The following is a 20,502-nucleotide window of genomic DNA, read 5'->3' on the forward strand; positions in this document are numbered from 1 at the left end:
TGGATTAGTTATATTCAGTTCTGTAGAAAGGAGGAAACATGATTAGTAATGAAGTGACCTACTTAAGGAGTTTTCCCGAATGCATTCCTGATGACAGTCTAAGATGAAAAACATAACCTGAAGGAGGGTGTGAAGCAGAAAGAAGACAGGACTCAATGGCTTTGAAAAATCCAAACATCTTCAGACTGCAAATAATACTATAGTGAAGGAATGATTTTAGAATCATAAAGCACTAACTATTCTTCAAAATGAAAAGGAAAGCCTTTCTTTTCATGGACAGATCCAAGGGCCCAGAGGACACAGCCAAGAGCCAGGCAGAATCATTCCCAGGCAAGAACAAAACTATGTTCAAAGAAAGGAACTTTCAATATTTGTCTTATTGGATTAATTAATGCTATACTTCCCATATTTTCCCTATCTGAATAGAAAGGAGCTGTTACTCAGATTATGTGACCCACCATTGTATGATGGGTGTGTAGGAGAATGGACCACTTACTTTACACATCCCTTAAGATCAAAAGACCCATACTATAGGTGACAGCCTCAGGGGTGTATTTCATTAGGTGGCAACTCTAGAACATTTAAGAAGGTAAAATTCTGAATTTTGAGCTACACCTATATGAGACAGAGTTTTGGGTAGTCACAATGAATGTATTTTGAGAGAGTCAGGCTGGAATTATGGGCAAAGGCGCTTGCCACCAAGTCTGACAACCTGAGTTTGATCCCCAGAACTCATATGATGGAAAGAGAATCAACTACCACAAGTTGTCTTTTGACCTCCATTCATTCAACATGACACACACACACACACATACACACACACGCGCACACACACACACTAAATAAATAAATAATCTTAAAAAGAAAACCAGAAGATATGTGAGTATCATTGGGCAGAGAGACATGTCTGCCATAAGCAGGTTCTAAGATGTACCCAAGGATCAATCTATATCAGGTAGGACTGAGTTTAGTAATTGATAGGATGTTGTGAAAATAAGAATGTGCCTACGCAGGCTGTGTTACAAAATCCATTTTGGTTTCTGTCTGTTCCTTTGCATTGCGTGCTATACAAGAAGCCAGCTGCCAAAGCCTGAAACCACTCAAGCTACTCAAGAAGAGGGCTTCACAGCAGTGAACGTGTGCCTCCTATCAATAACCAGTGAGGAACTGAAAGGCTTGGAGCCAATAACAATGCAGGTAGACCATCTTAGAAATGAATCTTCTGGGGATGGAGAGATGACTCAGTAGCTAAGAGCACTTAAGATTAGTTAAGAGCTCTTGCAGCGCACCAGGGTTCAACTCCCAGAATCCACATGGTGGCTAGCAACCATCTGTAACTTTGGTTCCAGGGGAATTCCAGGCCCTCTTTTGGCTTCTGCAGGCATTGCCCAACATGGGTACACTTACATACATGCAGGCAATCTACTCATACACATAAAATTTAAAAATATATAAACAAAAGATTTTTTAAAAAGTAAAAGGATCTTCTGGGCCTATCATGCTTTCAGGTGACTGTAGCCCTAGGAAACAATCTAGTACCAGCACTCTAAGAAACCTCAAGCTGTTCTGCCTGTGTTTTAAAACTTGCGTGACACTAAATTCAAAACGAATGCACTAAATTGTTTGTCAGAGGAAATTTTGAGGCAAGATAGCATTCAGGTTCTTGCATGGTTAGTGTTCAATGCTCTTATCCAGGTATATAGTGAGAGAAAACAGCACAAGGAGCATGATGATATAAAAGTGTGCAGCTTGGTAATGACAAGATTGGAGTCATTCAGACTAGTGTGGCCATAAATAAAGGTTTATTTTATTTTTAATTATGTGGGGAGGGATGGTTTGGGGTACGTGACTGCCAGTGCCCACAGATATCAGAAACAGTGGATCTCCCTGTAACTAGAGTTATAGGCAGCTGTAAGTCAACTGACGTAGGTGCTAGGAATTGAATTCAGGTCCTCTGTAAGAGTATTACGTGTTCTTAATGAATGAGCCATCTTCCCAGATCCAGTTTGGTAATGAAGGAAGCATGCACCAGTTTAAAATTGCAAGGTGTTTACAGAAAGAAAAATCAGCTGTAATTGCTAAATACATTAGCATCATTAAAGAGAAACCAAATGTTCTGCACTGGGACAATAGGAAATGCATCCTAAGGGTAGGAATCCACCCATAGAAGACTTCAACTAGTGGAAATGCAGCTGCTTATGTGAAGGAGAGAGCCTGAACTAAGAGTGGTACTGAAGAGGTCCCTGCTTAAAACAACCGATAGTGGAAGAGTTTTCTTAGATTCAGCTGCCATGGTGCACAGAAGCCACTGAAACTATGCTTGAAGTGGGCCACGTTGCATATCAAGCTAGCTGAAGAACTTGGCAGTGTTATCCACATGATACTGGTTTTGCAGGAGTGATGGAGTCACAGAAGGTTGGATGAAGGTTAGGGAAAGTTACTAAGGCCAGGAAATGTGAGACGGGGTCAGATTCCTAGCAAGGAGGCCCTGAGAGACCATTGCATGAGGCTGTGAAGGTGAAAACTTAGTTGCAGTTAGGACATCAGGATGCTGGAGAGTCTAGGACTGTGGGATGTCCACTGGAGGTATGGAGTGTAGCTCACCCAAGACAAATGGTACGTGTGATGCAGGCAAAATCAGGAAGGGTGGCACTGCTGAAGCCCATTGGAACCTAGATGATTCCATCATGAGCTTAGGATGCTGGGCATGGAGCTTCAGGATTTGGAGTTTGCTTGCTGGGTTATGGTCTTGCTTTGGCCCTGTATTTCCTTGCTATGCTCTGTTTCTCTTTTCTGAGGTAGAGATGTTTATTCTGTGGCATTGTATATTGGAAGTATGTAAACCTGTTTTTTTCGTTTGTTTGTTTTGACAGGGGCTCACCTTAAGTTCTTCTAAACAATATTGACACTGTTAAATACTATGAGGACTTGTAGAGATAGAGTAAATGCATTTTATATTTTTTTACATTATGAGATGAACATGAGAATTGGCAACCAGAATGGAATGTTATGATTTTAAAGTGATCTGTTCGGGTGTCAAGTTAAAACTTGTGATGGTTAATCATGTCAGCTTCACTGGATTCGAATTACCTGGAAAATATACTTCTAGGTAGCCTATGAGGATGTTTCCAGAATGGTTAAATTGAGGATGGAAGACCTACACTGAAACTGGGCAGCACCACATTGTGGACCAGAATCTTGGGCTGAATAAAAGGGAGAAAATGAGGGGCCGGGAGACGGCTCAGCTGGTAAAAGCACTTACACTGTAAGCCTGATGACCTAAGTTCAATTCTCAGAACCCACGTAGAAGGCCAAATCAGTGCCACACATATAGTTGTAGCACTCCTACAAAAGAGATGGAAAGTGAAAACAAGCAAATCAGCTGGGAGCTCATGGACTAGTCATGCTGCATAGCTCAGTGACAGAAGCAGTGACAGAAGCGACAAAAGAGATCTGGCCTCAAACAAGGTAGAAGCCGAGGATCAGCTTCCGAAAAGTTGTCCCCTGACCGTCATATGTGCACCGGCATGTGTGTGGTCATACACATATGCACTAACTTAAGTGAGCTGAGCACCAGCACTCACCTTTTCTCCTGACTGTATGCATTATGACTAGCTCCCTCCCACCACATCTTCTCTATGATGAGGAACTGTATCCACAATCTATGAGCTAAAATAAAATCTTCCTTACTTTGTCCCTCTTTTCAAGGACCTTGTAACAGGAAAGTCACTAGTACACCAGGGTCCTATAGGAAAACACAGTAAGAAGAATCTTTTATTTTTTATTTTTCATCCTTTTGAGACAGGGTGTCCCTGTAGCCCCAGCTGGCCTGGAACTCACTATGTAGACCAGGCTGGCCTTGAACTCACAGAGATCTGCCTGCCTCTGCCTCCTGAGTGCTGAGATTAAAGGTGTGTACCACCACACCCAGTTGAGAATAATCTTTTGATGTAAATGTCTTTCAATTTAGAAATCAATTGCCAAAGCTCTTCCTTTGTATGCATGTGTCCTTCTAATATACCTATTAATCATGTGTACTGATACTTTGCATGTACTGTGAGTGCTTATATTTTCTCTACTGACCAGGAGAACTCATTGTTTTACCGTCTACTATATGAAAATTTAATATTACATTTTATATTATCCATGGTTCCTCATTTTTACAATGAGGATCCTCTATTTTTCTCCAAGAAAAGAAGCTGTCCAACTCAACTCAAGTGATTGTATTATAGTTCTTAGATCCAGTACAATATTTTCTCCAAGAATAATACCTATTTTTTCAAAAGTAAATATTGAATTACCTAGGGGTTGCTGGTAAGTATTTGAAATATTAGGCATTATGTTTTCATCTATGTGTTTATTTACCACCAAGAATTCTTATTTCTTGGCAAGTATTCAAGGTGATAGATGCAAACATCCCAGGTGTCCCAGCTAGATGTCTCAAGTCTTCTTAGTTGAAACATTATACATTAAGCAATATTTGATTTAAGGAAGCCTAGAGACTACAGAGATATGTGCCCAGTTAAAAAGTATTGCCCTGTGGAAATTCTTTTCTCCCAAGGCTATTCTTTACAAATTTTGTGGGTAAGGACATGACAGAAGAATTGCTTTGAAATTTATAACAGTGAAAGAGTATAAAACCACGACCTCTCTTTTTCTTTCCAATAGAAATCTTCACTATATGGAGGTTTTCACCTTAAAGTAATATTCATCTTATTGATTGCTGATTCCTTCTTTCTCTTACATTTTATTCATTACTCATTCTTGTTCACTTCTTTGGAAATTTTTTTTTTTTTAGCTTTTACAAGAACTTTATTGAGAATTTCATGCATGCATATAAGATGTTTTGATCAAATCCATCCCCACTCCCTCCCCTCCAACTTTTCCCCCTCTGAAGAGGTAACCCTAAAATCTTTTAAGGATTAGATACAAGCTCCCAAATACATTTAACATTTTTAGCCTTTGGAACAGTGTATGTTGGTAAGAGGCCAAAGGACATTTTGACGTTTAGCCATGAAACTGGATACTTTTCTTTGGGGTCTTTTTACCCTAACTGCCTAGCCAATTCCGACCTCCTATTCTTATCACACCATCCTCTGAAGGGGTTACACAAACTGCCGATAGGAACAGGGATGCTGGGTGAGGCAATTGGAGTTCCCCTTCGGTGGGTCTATCTAAAAGACTCCCAAATTGCATAACTCCTCTCTCTAAGGGGAAAAGAAAGTCCTTGAATCCTGAATAGGAGATGTGAAGGAGAAGTAAAGGCAAGAGTAATTAGCATTACAAGTTCTAGAGAGGGAACTAGAAAAAAGTCAGAACAGGGCAATTTTGCAATGTTCATATGAGAGTCCATTGGGGTTTCTTGACAAGGGCTTCCAAGAGCATCCCTCTATTGGGTTCTTCCTCATTTTTCTTTTGTCTTCCAAGGCTGGACTAATTGGCTGGGAAGAGTGGCTGGATACTCAGGTGAGGGTCCAGTGACCCTGCTTGGCACTCCTTTAATGAATCTTTAACTCACAAATCACACCTCTTTATAAATTCAAATACCACCCCATAGTCTTTCCTAATCTGATTACACCCTGTATTTAGCTGTTCTTTCTAATGTTCAAAACCTAGCATATATACATGTGCACTATGTATATTTGTTGGTGTAAAGACATAATTGCACACACAGTGTGAAGGAAAGGATCTTATATACCATACTTCGTATACAGATTGATTCCTCATGCTTTCATTCTTCCTCCTACCTAAACAGAGCCTTCTTCATATTCTCTCTACATGTCTCCCAGAATGAGGATATACACCCAGTTTCAACATTCTTGGTTTTCCTGAGCAGTTTTAAATGATGGAGAGCTCCACAGTTAGACACATGGAGCTTCTAGCCCTGGAGACTTTTTATCACCACCTGGGAACAGCAGTAGTTACCAGAGATGGATGTGAAAAGCAGGCTTTGTGGCTGCACTCCAAGGAAATCACCTTAGAACAAAATCATGCTGAGGGCTGGGACATCTTTCTGGTTGACAGCTATTTGAAACCTGTTTTCTTTTACTCCCGTTTCCCCCTCTTATTCTAAATACAGATGCAAAAGAATCTGTTTTATGTGTATGTGTATGAAATTTTAAAGAAAAAAATAACAAATACATTAATTATGTAACTACAGTCCAGTTTAAGAAATAAAACAGCCTGTGCTGTAAAAGCATCTTCTGTGGCCTATCTGAAGACATTGTACTTTTCCCTCACAGGTAACCAGCAGCATGGATTTTGTATTTATAATCTACATACTATGTAGAATTTTATTGACTATAAATTGCTAAATGACTAAAAGGGGGAAACAAGACACAATGTCATGTTCATCTTAACGAGATTTCTTCCTCCTGAGGATCTTTACCCTTTAAGACACCTGGTGCACCCCAGGAGCACCTCAGGCATTGGGGTGGGTTTTTTCGAATCCAGCTCTTGTACTTATTCTTGATAGGACAATTGGCTCAATATGAGCTAGTGTGTTTATTCTATAGGGGGCAACTTTCCATGTTTAAATAACAGGGTCAGTACATGTGAGGTGGAGAAAGGTAAACTAAGGGGAAGAATTGTAAGGTTTGCATGGCAGCATTTAGGGCAAGCTATGGAGTTGTAGACTGACCTGACTTGGAACTGCGAGCACACTCTCTTGTTTGCATGCCTTTCTTTGGGAGGCTGAAGCCTCCTAGTCCCACACTGTCTTGAATGCTGAATAATATCTCTTTCTTCCCTAGCTGAAAAAACAAAGTTTACTTGCGAGACCAGGATTAGTGACACATTAGCACAGGCATCACTAACAGGTTTGTAAACAGATCTCCAGTTACTGTCTTTCTCAAAAGGATGTCTTATACTATATTCCTTAAAGAACTGCCACAGCCCTTCCATGTGCTACCTGGACATCTCATAAATGGATAACAAGATGTCTTAGTCAGAAGTCTGACCTTACTTTGTTTAGGTTCTTCCAGCTTGCTGAGGATCTACAATGGTGCCCATCCTCTCTGCCTTAAAAAGCTCATCATGGACTTAGAGAGTCAAGATCTAAATCCCCAAGAGTATCTACTAGATCTTGAGTGATACTAATTGCTGTACTATAAAGATGAATAGGATGAACATATGTATATCAGAAAACGTGTATAAGAGTTCTGTAAGTATAATAAAAATATTGGGCAAAGAGACAATGTCAGTCAACAGAGAATGGATAAACCTTGGCAAAGATAGGTAGTAGAATGCTAAAAAAGTATCTTGTTACCTTTTATATAAACTTCAGCCCAAATACATGAAAATATTTATAATAATGATAGTGGTGATCACCAATATTGTACAAAATGTATTATGGAACCATGAAAACACACATACTTTTCTTACATGGCCGTATGAGTTGGGGGCTCTGATTAGCCCCCATTTCCCAGAGGAGGAGATAGGAATTAAGTAGCTCATCGCTGCAGCATCATGGTCTTCAGTGCTGAGCATCCTGCCTCTTACACTAACTTCTGATAGTGGTGATCTTCCAAGAAGAGGAAGGAGAATAAGGTACGCAGCAGAGCTTCCATTCTAGAAATATAAAAGGAAGAAGAAACATGGCAAATTTGACATGATAGAGAAATTTGCATCACCATGGGGCTCTCATTTTAATTTCTCCCTATTTTTCTATATATTTAAATTTTGCAATGTAATGAAAAAAGTTTAAAGATTAGTAAGAAATGAACTTCATGTCAGCTAAAAAAGGAAACTGTAAAATAAAGCCTATATTTTGGTAGAATGTCAATATACAAGTAGCCAAACAATGAGTCCTAGACTGTTTACAAAGCATCATTACTTCAAAATACACAGCTGTGGGACATGGGTCAGATAAGAGTCTAATAATTTTGCATGTCAGCTGACTAGGCTGAGAGAAGGTAAGCGACCTCCAAAAACTCAACTGCTGGCTGCTGAACAAGTCCTCACTGCAGTATTTTCAGGCAACAATGGTGATAGCACTTCTCTCATGGGAAAGGTCCAGAAACATACAGGCATCCTGCCTGGAAGGAAAAGAAATCCAATATACAAGGCACTAACATCTATTTTCTGTGTAAACAAAACCAGTTTCTTTCCAGGTTGGGTGCCGTGACTCTCAACACTCAGGAAAAATGGGCACGAAGACAGCCAGTTTGAAGTGGGTGGGGGGGCAATATATATCAGAAATTGTGACTCCAAGCATGGAGAGCAAACCCCAGTCTTCTCTCTCTCCTCCCCCATATCTTGACTGCCACAAATGAAAGGAAGGACAGAGGATGTAGTCAGATCACCACAGAGGACTGTCAGCTAGGCTTGTGTTATTCCCTATGGGAACCACCAGCACCATGTGACTACTGAGTGCTTGAAATGTGACTCACGTGACTGAGAAACTGCATTTTAAATCTTGTCTAATTTAAAGTGAAAAATGATGTAGTGCAAAAATGTATTTTTCCATAAATGCATCTTTTTTACACATTTTCATTTAATATTTGCTTCCTGGAAGATTTAGTATACATGTTGAACTGTGTCATACACAAATGTAGCTCATACTCAGTCAGATCTAGTTGGTGGCCAGCGATTGCTTCATTTGAATGATCATCTCGTATGCCCAGATGTAACAGTGTGAAGTGTTTACCTGAGTTTTTCTTGCAGGCAGCACAATTGCAATGATATTGACAATATACAGTTCATTAAATGTAACAGTAATACGGAATTTTAATGTGCTGATCCTTCAACTTTCAAAGTTTACTTGTCCAATAGTATTTTTGCAGAACTCTTTCTCCTTCAGTACTGGGTCAATCCAGTGTCATGTATTATGTTAGGGTGCTTTCATTTCCATGAATCTAGAGCAATTGCTACCAGTTTGATAACACTGACACATTTTTTTTTTAAGATTACAGCAATGGACTATTATTAAGGTGACTTTTCCTCAGCCATATTTTTTCCTTATCTTTACTCAATTTGTGAAGCATTTTACAAATAGGCCTGGTCATGGCTAGAATCCAGCCATAAGGGACATGCTTAAGATGCTAGGGGGTGTGAATGGCACTGGTAAAGCACAGACACAGTGCATCATTAACTAAGGAGAGCTGTTGAGGAGAAAATAAACAAAGAAAAGGACTGACAACGTGCATAAAGTTGCATATAGAGGGGGAAAAGTTGGGGTTCTAGGTCAAAAAAGATTCACTATACTTGCCAGGAGGCTTGAGGGACAGGGCAAGGAAATGAGACTTGAAGAAGGGAAGGGTGAAGGAGGTAAGGACGATGTGATCAGTGCTTGGTGAGGGTGTTTATTACACACATGAAACGAATACAACTTTCTTAAATGCTTGGTTATCATGAGCAGAAAAAACAAGTAGATGACATCATCTTTTTTTTTTTTTTTTTTTAAGCTACAAGAAATTTAAGTGAGAGTAGGAAAGTAGGTGAGAACAATCAGGAAGCCTGCCATAGACCAGGCAGTTAGAAGTACAGTTTCAAAACAATGTTGGTATAAATAACTCCAGTTGCTGTCTTAATAGGGAGGGTGCAACTACGGGAAAGATTTTGCCCACTCTTCAAATCAGGATGGGTTTGGGTGTGCAGGTTGGGGCAGGTTTGGGCTGTGTGAGGGCTGAAATGCTCAGAACTGTAAAAGAAAAAAAGTTCAGAATGTTGACAAGAGGCAAACAGGGCCCTTCCTAGCCTCTGTGTTTAAAGACCTGAGAGTTCACAGAAGATCCCAGGAGCTGAGAATTAAAGGGCCAGCTAGGGAAACTTCAAGAAGAAGTTCAAGGAATGGAACTTGTGTGGCCATGCTGGAGAAGGGGAATTAATCTACTGAGGGACTCTGCAAAGTAGATCAGAGGCCATAAGAGAAACCGTGAAACCCAAGTATCAACAGTTGTCTGAGCACCTCCTTTGTGCCTTCCAGAAAGCCCCTATTTCTAGTCACTCTCCACTACTGTCCTGACCCAAAGGAACTACTATCTATCTCTGGCTGCTCCCACCTCTGTCCCCAGGTATCTGGGGGATGTCATTCTTCTATTCAGCTAAAAAAGTTGTTTGTGTTCACTCCTAACAAAATTTTAAAGAGTTTTTCAGTTTAGATATAGGAAATCTACTAATTCTTGGATTAGTATGCCCTCTGTTTTTCAAAACTTAAGATGTCTATTCCAATAAATGTTTCTCCTGTATGAAAGTGGTGTCTTTTATATGTGCTATATCTGCACCTATGTTTGGGGCAACCAATAGCTCAGAAAGAGTTGTTTTGATGCCTAGTGAGTATACAATATCTACTTTCCTCATGATGCAACAAAATATTCTGACCAAAGCAACTTTAGGACGAGTTTATTTTGACTCACAGTTCAAAGGTATAGTCACCATGGTGGAATGGTGCTACCTTAAATCTTTCCACCTCAATTAGCCTAATCTAGATAATCCCTCACATACAGGCCCAGTGTCTTCTTTTCTGGGTGATTCTAGAGCCTGTCTAGTTTGACAATTAATAATAATTATCGCAATTCTAATTCCACTTCTTATCAAGTTGCCACTCAAACATATCACTTTTAAATCACCCACCTTTTGTCCCCATAAGCTCATAGCTATCTTACAATGCGAAATTTATTCAAACCAACTTCTAAACTACCCGTAGTCTTTAATACTTTCAATACAATTTAAAAGTCCTAAGTTCAAGTGTCCCTGTGAGAGTCTATTATAAACTATGAGTTTCTATGAAATCAAAAAACAAGTTACATACTTCCAATATACAATGACACTGAGTAAATATTCTCATTCCAAAAAGGGCTCATGATGGAATTATCTGGACTTTAAAGAATTTGGATAGCTCTGCCCCTCCACCTCTGTTGCCTATACCACACATAGCCTCTCTCATGAGCTGACTTCATTCTATGTCTGCAATTTTCCTGAGTAGACAACTAATAGTTCTAGCATTTCCAAAGTCTTGGGGTCTCCATTACAGCTTAGGCTTTACCCCCACAGATTTACCCCCACAGTGGTCTCTTAGAGCTTTCTTTCAGGATTCCAACTTTCCACATATTGCCTGTCGTCAGTGGCTCTCTGGGACCACAGGGCAAGACTCCATAACCCATTTTCCTCAGTATTGCATCTTTCATACCTACCAACCCAGCATCATGTGGACAGTGCTACCAAGATCTGCTGCCAGGTTGAGATGGATCTTGAACCACAGTTACCTCAGCTTTGGTGTGCTGACCCTTGGGAAATATCATCATCATCAGTTTGCTTTCTAGGAGCAGGGAATCCATTTGGTATTCCGAGTTTAGGTACTCTCTTTTCTTTCTTTTTTTACTGATGTGTGTGTGTGTGTGTGTGTGTGTGTGTATGTGTGTGTATTTCATACAGAACATCCCAAACAATTGTATACATCTTTATACCCAAATCCCAATGGCACTCTTCCATAGACCCCCGCCCCCCGACACACACACACACACACACACACACACACACACACACACACACACACACTAGTATATACTCTGTCATCCCTGTTATTGTCCACTGTGTTGTCAGTGCCCCCAGGCATTCCCCAGAGCAAATCCATCTGGTGAGTTTAGTCATCCTATCTAGAGTCCCTTGTTTTAGGAAGATCGGCTCTTCCTCATGTAGCAGCAATCAGTTGCCAACATTTCTTTAGATAAGATTGGGGTCTGCTGTTCATTTTCCTAGTTCTATGCTGGGTTATTATCTGTGAGTCTCTCGGGCCATCAACTCAAAGGAAGGTATCTCCTGCCTGGCATTGTTTCTTGTTATGTAGCCTTTAGCCATACATATGGGCTCTTAAAGAATTCTACTGATCAATTTAATTTTTGGTTATACTTTCCTTTTTGGTGTTTAAGACCATACAGTTGGCCCAAGTAGACCAATTTATGTTTACTCTTAAGGTAGTTTGAGGATCTGTTCCTCAGGGGTCACATGGCCTTGGGAGGATCCCCTGACTCCTTTCTTTTACCAGTTCCATCTATGTGAAGATAAGTCAAAGGTCCTACTTGACCATGGCTGGCTTCACCTGGAAGCATGAAGGAAATGTTTCTTCTGTGTTGATCCTCCTCTTTGTAGACTGGACACTGGTTCAAATCCACCTGGTGGGGTCTCCATGGCCTCCCTGAATAAGAGGACAGGTGACTCACTAGAGTTACAGAACATTTTGAGAGATGCTCCATAGTCCCCTGGAAATTAGTCAGCCTTGGAGGGCAAAGAGCAAAAACCATCCTTTATGTCCCTCTGACTAAATTAGTATAGGCCTCAAAGTATGGCTGTTAAACATCCAAGAAGGTTATTTCCACCAGTCTGGTACTTTTAATTACTGTGTGCTATGTAGATAAAGCTTGGGCAAAAGCCAAACGTTCTCAGATAAACCTTGACTAGACATATATTTTGTTCCTTGAACTAGTTGTATATATAATTTGTAAGTAGGTTGTTGGACTAATATGGTTCCTTCTGTTTTATTTTAAACTAACTAGGCATTATTTAACTTTCTCACTGTCTAACCCTTCTACCATGGTTTCCTCATTTAAAGTGTCTCAATTTTCTCCACTGCTCCCTTAATAATACCCTTCTCCTATGGTCCCACCTCTCTTGAGCTCCTTCTTTCCCTTTATCCCAAAGGTCCTTGTATAACCCTCCCTTCTCCCTCCCATTTAAATGACCCCATTTTTATCCATATCTCCCTTATTAACACCTGATTCCCACTGTTCTTCTCTTTCAGGTTCTTTCTTTTCCTTTAACTCCATTGTTCCTTTTCAGTATCCTGGTTCCTATATTATGTCTGGAAACATCCTTAATTTTAAGGATTTGGTGCTAGGATCCACATATGAGTAAGAACATACACCATTTGTTTTTCTGAGTCTGTGTTGCTTCACTTAGTATAACAGTTTCTAGTTCCATCCATTTACCTGCAAATTTCATTATTTCATTTTTCTTTACTGCTGAGTAGAAGCCCATTGTATAAATGTTCCACATTTTCATTATCCACTCATCAGCTGAGAGACACTTAGATTGCTTCCATCTCTTAGCTATTGTGAACAGAGCAGTAGCAAACATGGATGTACAAGTGTTCCTTCAGTAGGATGAGTTCTTTGGGTATATGCCAAGGAGTGGTATAACTGGGTCAAATAGTAGGTTCATTCTTAAAGGGTTCTCCACACTTCTTTCCATAGGAGTTGAACAAGTTTGCAACCCCATCAGCAGTGGATGAGCATTCCCCTTTCCCCACATCCTCTCCAACATTTGGTATCATTTGTTCTCTTGATCTTAGTCAGCTTTTCTGGAGTAAGATGAAATCTAAAAGTGGTTTTGATTTGCATTTTCCTAATTACTAATGATGTCGAACACTTTTTAAGATGCTTCTTTATTGACTTACGTATATTGAACCATCCCTGCATCTTTGGAATAAAGCCTACTTGATCATGGTAGATGAATTTTTTGATGTGTGTCTGTTATGTGATTTGCAAGTATTTTGTTCAGAATTTTTGCATCTGTGTTCATTAAGGATATGGGTCTATAGTCTTCTTTTTTAGTTTTTTCTTTACCTGGTTTTGGTATCTTTTTGAATAAATTAAGTAGTATTGAATGTAGATCCTCTTTAAATGTCTGGTAGAATTTTGCTGTAAATCCTTCTGGTCCTGGGTTTTTTATTCAGGAGATTTTGTATTACTGTTTCAATTTCCTTATGTGTTATGGGTCTGTTTAAGCTGTTGATCTCTTCTTGGTTTAGTTTTGGTGATTCCCATGCTTTTAGGTACCCGTCCATTTCTTTTAGGTTTTCAAATTTAGTAGCATATAGGTTTTTAAAGTATTCCCTTAAAATGTTCTGGATCTTTTTAGTGTCTTTGTGATGTTTCCCCTTTTATCTCTGATTTTATTGATTTAGAGGTACTCTTTCTTTCTTTTGGTTACCTGGGTTAAGGGTCTGTCAGTCTTGTTTATCTTTTCAAAGAACTAGCTCTTGGAATTGTTGAATCTTTGCATTGTTTTCTTCGTTTCTATTTCATTAATTTCAGCTCTGATTTTTGTTATTTCTTCTTATCTGCTGGGTTTGGGTTTCATTTATTGTTGCTTTTCAAGTGGCTTGAGTTTCAATGTTAAGTCATTTATTTGTGTTCTTTCTGATTTTTTAATGTAGGCGCTTAAAGCTATAAACTTCCCCCTAAGAACTGCTTTCAATGTATCCTGGAAAGATACATTGTTGTGTTGTATTTTACTTTTCATTTAGTTCCAGAAATACTGTTATTTCTTTCTTAATTTCTCCTTTGACCCATTCATCATTCAGGAGTGTGTTGTTTAATATCCATGTGTTCATGTAGTCACTAGGGTTTCTTCCAGTGTTTATTTTAAGTTTTATTGCATTGTGGTCTGAAGAATGCGTGGAATTATTTCAATCTTTTTGTATTTGTTGAGGCTTGTTTTGTGCCCCAGTTTGTGGTTGATTTTGGAGAAAGTTCCATGGGGTGCAGAATAGAACGTATATTCTTTGGTGCCTGGGTGAAATATTCAGTAGGTGTCTGATAGGCCCATTTGATATATGGCATTGTTTAATTCATTTGTCTCTCTGTTAATTCTCTGTCCTGTTCTCTAATCCATTCAACTAGTCTGTGTCTTTTGACTGAGGAGTTCAGTCCATTAATATTTAAGTTATTAATGAAAGATGTGTATTGATTCCTGTAGTTTTGACTTCTGTTCACATTCTTGGTATAACTGTGCGTTTCCATGGTTATACCTTCATTAAGTTTCTTTCTGTTACCCCTTAGGTATAGTCATTCCTTTCTTCAACTCTTTGTATTGCTTCAAGAACTCTCTGGTTTTATGGATATGAATTCTTTCAGCCTATTTATGTCATGGAGGATTTTTTTTTCCCCTTCAACTATAATAGACATTTTGGCTGGGTAAGGTAATCTGGGTTGACATCTGTGGTCATTTGGAACTGGGAATATTTTGGTCCAGGCTCTTTGGCTTTCATAGTTTTCACTGAAAAGTCAGCCGTAATTCTGATGGGTTTTCCTAATGTGACTTGTTGTTTTTCTATTGCAGCTTTCAGCATTCTATCTTTGGTCTGTACATTTAGTGTTTTTACTATGATGTGCCATGGAGAGTTTCTTTTCTGGTCCTGTCTATTTGGTGTACTATGTTCTTCTTTAATTTTGGGAAATTTTCTTCTACAATCCTGTTGAAGATCTGCTCCATACCATTATCCTGAGATTCTTCCCCTTCCTGTATGCCTATTGATTCAAAAGTTTGGTCTTTTTATGGTGTCACACAATTCCTGCATATTCCATTCTTGTGATTTCTTAAATTTTTCATAATCTTTGCTTGAGTGGTCTAGTCATCCACTTTATCTTCCAGTCTTGATACTCTGTTTTCTGTTTCATTCATTGTATAGGTGAGGCTTTCTCCTATCGTTTCTAATTGGCTTACTGAGTGTTTCACTTCCTTCTTCATTTCAGCCTGAGTATTCTTCAATATTTCTAGCTCTTTTCTGAGTTCATTCAGAAGTTTATCCCTATCTTCTTTCAGTTCTTTGATTTCTTTGTTTGTGTGTTTTTTAAAATCACTGAATTCTTTTATCTTGTTTATAATTGTTCTTTTGAATTCCATGTCCTGTGTTATGTCTAGGGGGTTCTCATTGTACTCCTCTACAGGACTGTTGGTATTTGGTGGGGGTATATTATTTGGGTTTTCATGTTATTTTTTTGCTGTGACTTTGACATGTGGATTTCTTTTGTAGTTTCTGATTCTTATGTGAGAATCAAGCTTTCCTTTGCTGAGTTTATGTCTGCTTCTTGTAAACTTTATGTGCCTTTGTGGTTTAGTTGTTGGGCATGAAAAGCTGGTTGGTGTAGGCTTCAGGTTCTCTCTTTTAATTTTATATTAGAGGGGCCAGATGGCATTAGTCCTGCTGCTCAGGAGTTCTGACAGAGGCCCAAGTAGAATGAGGACCAGATACTCTCAGGCTTTCTCTTAAGGTCTGGATCTCTTTAGTCAGGAGGCACAGAACAATTTGGGAGGATTGCTAGGTAGAGGTAGGATTCAGTAGTCTCAGGCAGTCAGGGAAGGAGGTTGCTCTCAGGGATCCAGAGCAAGCAGGGAAAGAGGCTGGTCTCGGGAATCCAGGTTGGTGTTTGGCCAGGCAGGGATGAAGGCTGGTCCAGCTATGCAAAGGCAAGGTGAGGGAGGGAACAGGCTTTGAGGGTTCCAGGGGACTAAATTGAGGAATTGGGTTGGTCTAGATGCAAAGGATCAGGAAGCAGTGGGGTGTCTGGGCCAAGGGGGGGGGCGGCTCATAGTCTAGAGATCTGAGTTGAGTTGTCAAAAGAAAAAATGGGCCAGTGCCCATGCTAGGAGAGATGGGTTGGGGAAATCTGGGAGGGTGAATGAGGTTGTGGGAGTCAAGGCACAATGGGCATGGTTGAACTTACCCAGGAAAGATGCTGGCCTCAGGAAGTTGGGGGTTGGGCGGGCCAGGGATGAATGCTCATCTCAGGTATGCAAATATGAGGTGCCAGAGGGAACAGGCTTTGAGGGCTCCAGGGGACTAGACTGAGGAATTGGGTTGGTCTGGGTGCAAAGGATCAAGAAGCAGTGGGGAGTCTGGGCCAAGGGGATAGTGCAGAGGTCTAGGGTACCAAAAGAAGAAATGGGACAGTGCCCATGCTAGGAGGAGAGACGGGGTGGGGGAGCTGGGAGGGCGAATGAGGTTGTGGGAGTACTAATGTGTACAGACACATTAGTACACTACTTTTGAATTCAGTCTCACTCAAGTTCTCAGGACACAGAGAGAATGAAGGTTAAGCGTTTGCTGGAATATAGCCAGAAAGACCACTAGCCTAGTTCCCAGTAAGGCCCTTGTTCCTCTGTGAGACCTCATGAGCCAGGACTTATAGCCTGCCTTTCTCCCACCCTTTTCTTCCAAACTCCCACTGGAATGACATGTTAAGATTGATCCACTTACAGCATTTTAGTGCTTTTCTAGCCAAAGAGTCCAGGTTATTCAACATTCCTCCTACAAACCAGTTCTAAAAGCCTAGAAACCACATGGTCAGATTTATCACAGTATTGATTCTACTTCTCAGTACCAATTTTCTATATTTGTTATTTTTCTCTCTGCTGTGACAAAATACCTGACACAACAACTTAAGGGAAGGAAGGCTTTTATAGTCAGCCATGGTAAGTTTGTCACAGTGGCAAAAGCTTGAGGTCACATTGCTTTCACAGCCAGGAAGAAGACAGCAATGAATGCTGTGTTCAGTTTATTTTCTCATTTTTATTCAGTCTAAGACCCCAGCCAATGGGATGGGGTCTTACTATTAAGGAGAATGTTCCCAAATCAGTAAACCTAATTTATATACTCCCTCACAGGCATGCCCAGAAACTTGTATCTTTTGTGACTCTAGAGCCTCTCCAATTGACAATTAATACTAGCCATCACATTGGCTGCTTTGCATTATAAAAAGTGGACAAGTTCATGAGGGCTGTTCATGGCAGAATTCATTATGGACTCTTTCATTCTCACTAAATCACATGCCACATATGTCTTTCATACTTCATTTTCATATTATTGTTATATAATAAAAACGTGTTTTTTAAGACTTCTTTAAAATAATTTTGGGGCTTACTGAAATTGAGAAAATCAAAAACTCTTCCACAAGACCTGATTCAGTGTCTCCTTGAATATTTTTAAGAAATGGGTAGAATGAAAAAAATAACAAGGCCAGAAATTCTCTACTCAGATTCCAGGAGGATAGAATGCCTAGTAGCATTATCTATTGGAGAACAAAGAAAGGAAGTCTCGGGGTGATTAAGCATTAGTTCCAAAGTGTGAGGAGACCCCTTGACCATGAATCTTGTGTTAGGGGATGGGTGTCCCCTTCACAGAGCCTCTTGCCTTCCTGGGGAAGCTAGAAAATGACCCCTGCTTACCATCCCTTAGTTTAACTTAAGTGAGCATGTACTACCCTCTACCACTTGCCTGTTTTTCATCTTTGTATAGACTCAAGAGCAGTTGGTATCTCGAAATGTGCAGTTCTGTTTATGTAGGGTAAGATGCTCCCAGCTAATCTTCTGAGGACTTGTTTACCTAGCCACTCAAAATGAAAGTGACTCTTATTAAGTATCCCTGCCTATAGGTTACCCCTCTGCCTTTCTACATGAATAACAGAGAGCATGCAGACTGTTCTTTATGAATGATAAATACATGAATATGTATACAATTGACTATCTGAATGCTGGTCATTATGTACTCCGAGTAGAGATGGTTGTAGTAAAGTTGTGCTGCTTTTCTATTCTTCCTTCCCAATACAGAAGAAGGAAGGAACAGATAAAAGATACTAACAAAGATAGAAGGGGAAGAAGTGACTATTTACAAGCTTGGAGAAGATCTTCAAGTAGTTTGTGCATAATTTTGCCATTAGAAGAAAAGTGATTCAAAGCTAGAGCTTTGATGACTTATCAAAGAGAGAACTGAGGCCAACTCTCTCATTCCAGTCCAGCTCTGAAGGGAATCAGGCAGAAATACTCTCCTTTTTACAAAGTGAGTTTTAATGGGCTGGGGGAATGACTCAATGAGTAAGAGTCCTTGCTGTACACATAGGAGGTCCTGTGTCATATATCTGCAACCCCAGTGCTTGGGAGGGAGGAGACAGGAGAATCCTGCATGCTTGTTGGCCTACCAATCTAGTTAAAACATCAAGCTTCAGTGAGAGACCCCATCTCAATAAAATAAGGTGAAGAACAATAAATGAGGAAGACACTCAGCATCAACCTCTGCTCCATATGGGCACACAGACAAAAAGTGAGTTTTAAATTAGTAATACTAGGTGGTGGCTGGTAAGTCCAGATCAGAATAGACATTGGTTTGAGTATATGTGTATAGAGGGGGCAGGGTATTGTTTTCATAGACAAAGGTAACCCAGGAAGATATCAGTGACAGTGCAGATGCTGTTTAGAAATTTAGCATGCCAATCTCTTTGGGAAGTATCTGTAGAAGACAATGCTTTCTTCCCATGAAGTAGATGCCTCTGAAACCAGAAGTGTTTCCACAGATTTTCTTTAAGAGACATCTGTTGGTTAAATCATTGTAGAGGAAAAGATTCCTTTTAACCATCCTAAACACTTCAAATGCCTGTGGATGGAATAGTACAGATGGAAGAGCTGAGGGTGGCATAAGTGTGGCATAAATGAGGCAAAACAATGAAGAGAGGAAAGAGTGGCCTATGTCGTAGGAAGGAATGGAAATGACAGATAAGAAAGGAAATTTCCAGGACAGCTGTCTGGGCCCTGGCCTCTCTATCTCCAGAAGAGGATGACCCTCAACACTTTCACTGAGTATATCATATGATTCATTGAGCTGTCACGTCTACAGAGAATAGTTTGTCCAGCTCCCTTGACAGCAGTATATTCAAGAGTCCATCCACCTCAGACAGCCTTTCTGAGGCTTGGGGGACTGGCTCACAGTGAACCCTCAGCTTTGGTAGTCTCTTGCTGCCAGTCTTCAAGCAATAAATCTATTTGATATAACTTATTTTTCAGGGTCATTCTGTGCTCCTTAATACAGATAAATTAGTAGCATGTGCGGTCAACCTGTTTCACAGGTGTCACAAAAGAGACCCTAGAGGAGTCACTGCTGCTCTGCAAAAAGAGGCAGAAGGGTAGGGGCAATTCACTTCTCTTTGTTTCCATCCCTGCTTCTGCTCTGCCCTGTACCTCATATCACAGACCTAGAAATGTTTGTCTTTGTTCCTAAAGAAAGCAAACAAAATCAGAAAGACTTTTTTATCATCTTAATGACATAAATAGTAACATTGTGCAACCACCAGTTTATTTGATTCTCCCATCTTGAATTTGGGGACCATTTCCAAGAGAGGGAAGATTGAGGTCATTACTCCTTCTCATAAGCCTACAAGCAAAGGAAGTCCTCGGTGGAGATGTTCTAGATTAAAATCACAGTGATTGGCCTTAAGTCACAGAGCAAGATCTCTCTCTCTCTCTCTCTGCCTCTCTCTGCCTCTCTCTGTCTCTGTCTCTGGTCTCTGTCTCTGTCTCTCTCTCTCTCTCTCTTGGTCTTTTTGAGACAGGGTTTCTCTGTGCCTCCAGCTGACCTGGAACTCACTATCTAGATCAGGCAGGTCTTAAACTCACAGTGATCTGTCTGCCTCTGGGACCAAAGGTGTGTTCCACCACGCCTGGCCAGAGCAAGATCTTCTCTTATCTTGACTGGCTCACCAAGTGAGTCGCCCAGAGGAAATACCACACAGGGAGACTAGAAAGTGATCTCTCTAAACCAAGGTGGGAACAAGTCTGGGTAGTACTCCCCTGCCTCACTTTGGCACCACTTTTTTTTCCCCCTGATTCATCACCATTAAAAAACATGAAGAAGAAGAAAAAAAAAGATGAGCTCTTTCAGGTATGAAAATTGTCCAGCGTCTTGTGAATATGCCAACACTGTACAACTCCTAAGGGCATCATTCACTAACATTTTAC

The sequence above is a fragment of the Nannospalax galili genome, unplaced genomic scaffold (assembly GCF_000622305.1).
Source record: "Nannospalax galili isolate Female #2095 unplaced genomic scaffold, S.galili_v1.0 scaffold38, whole genome shotgun sequence".
NCBI lineage: Eukaryota > Metazoa > Chordata > Mammalia > Rodentia > Spalacidae > Nannospalax > Nannospalax galili.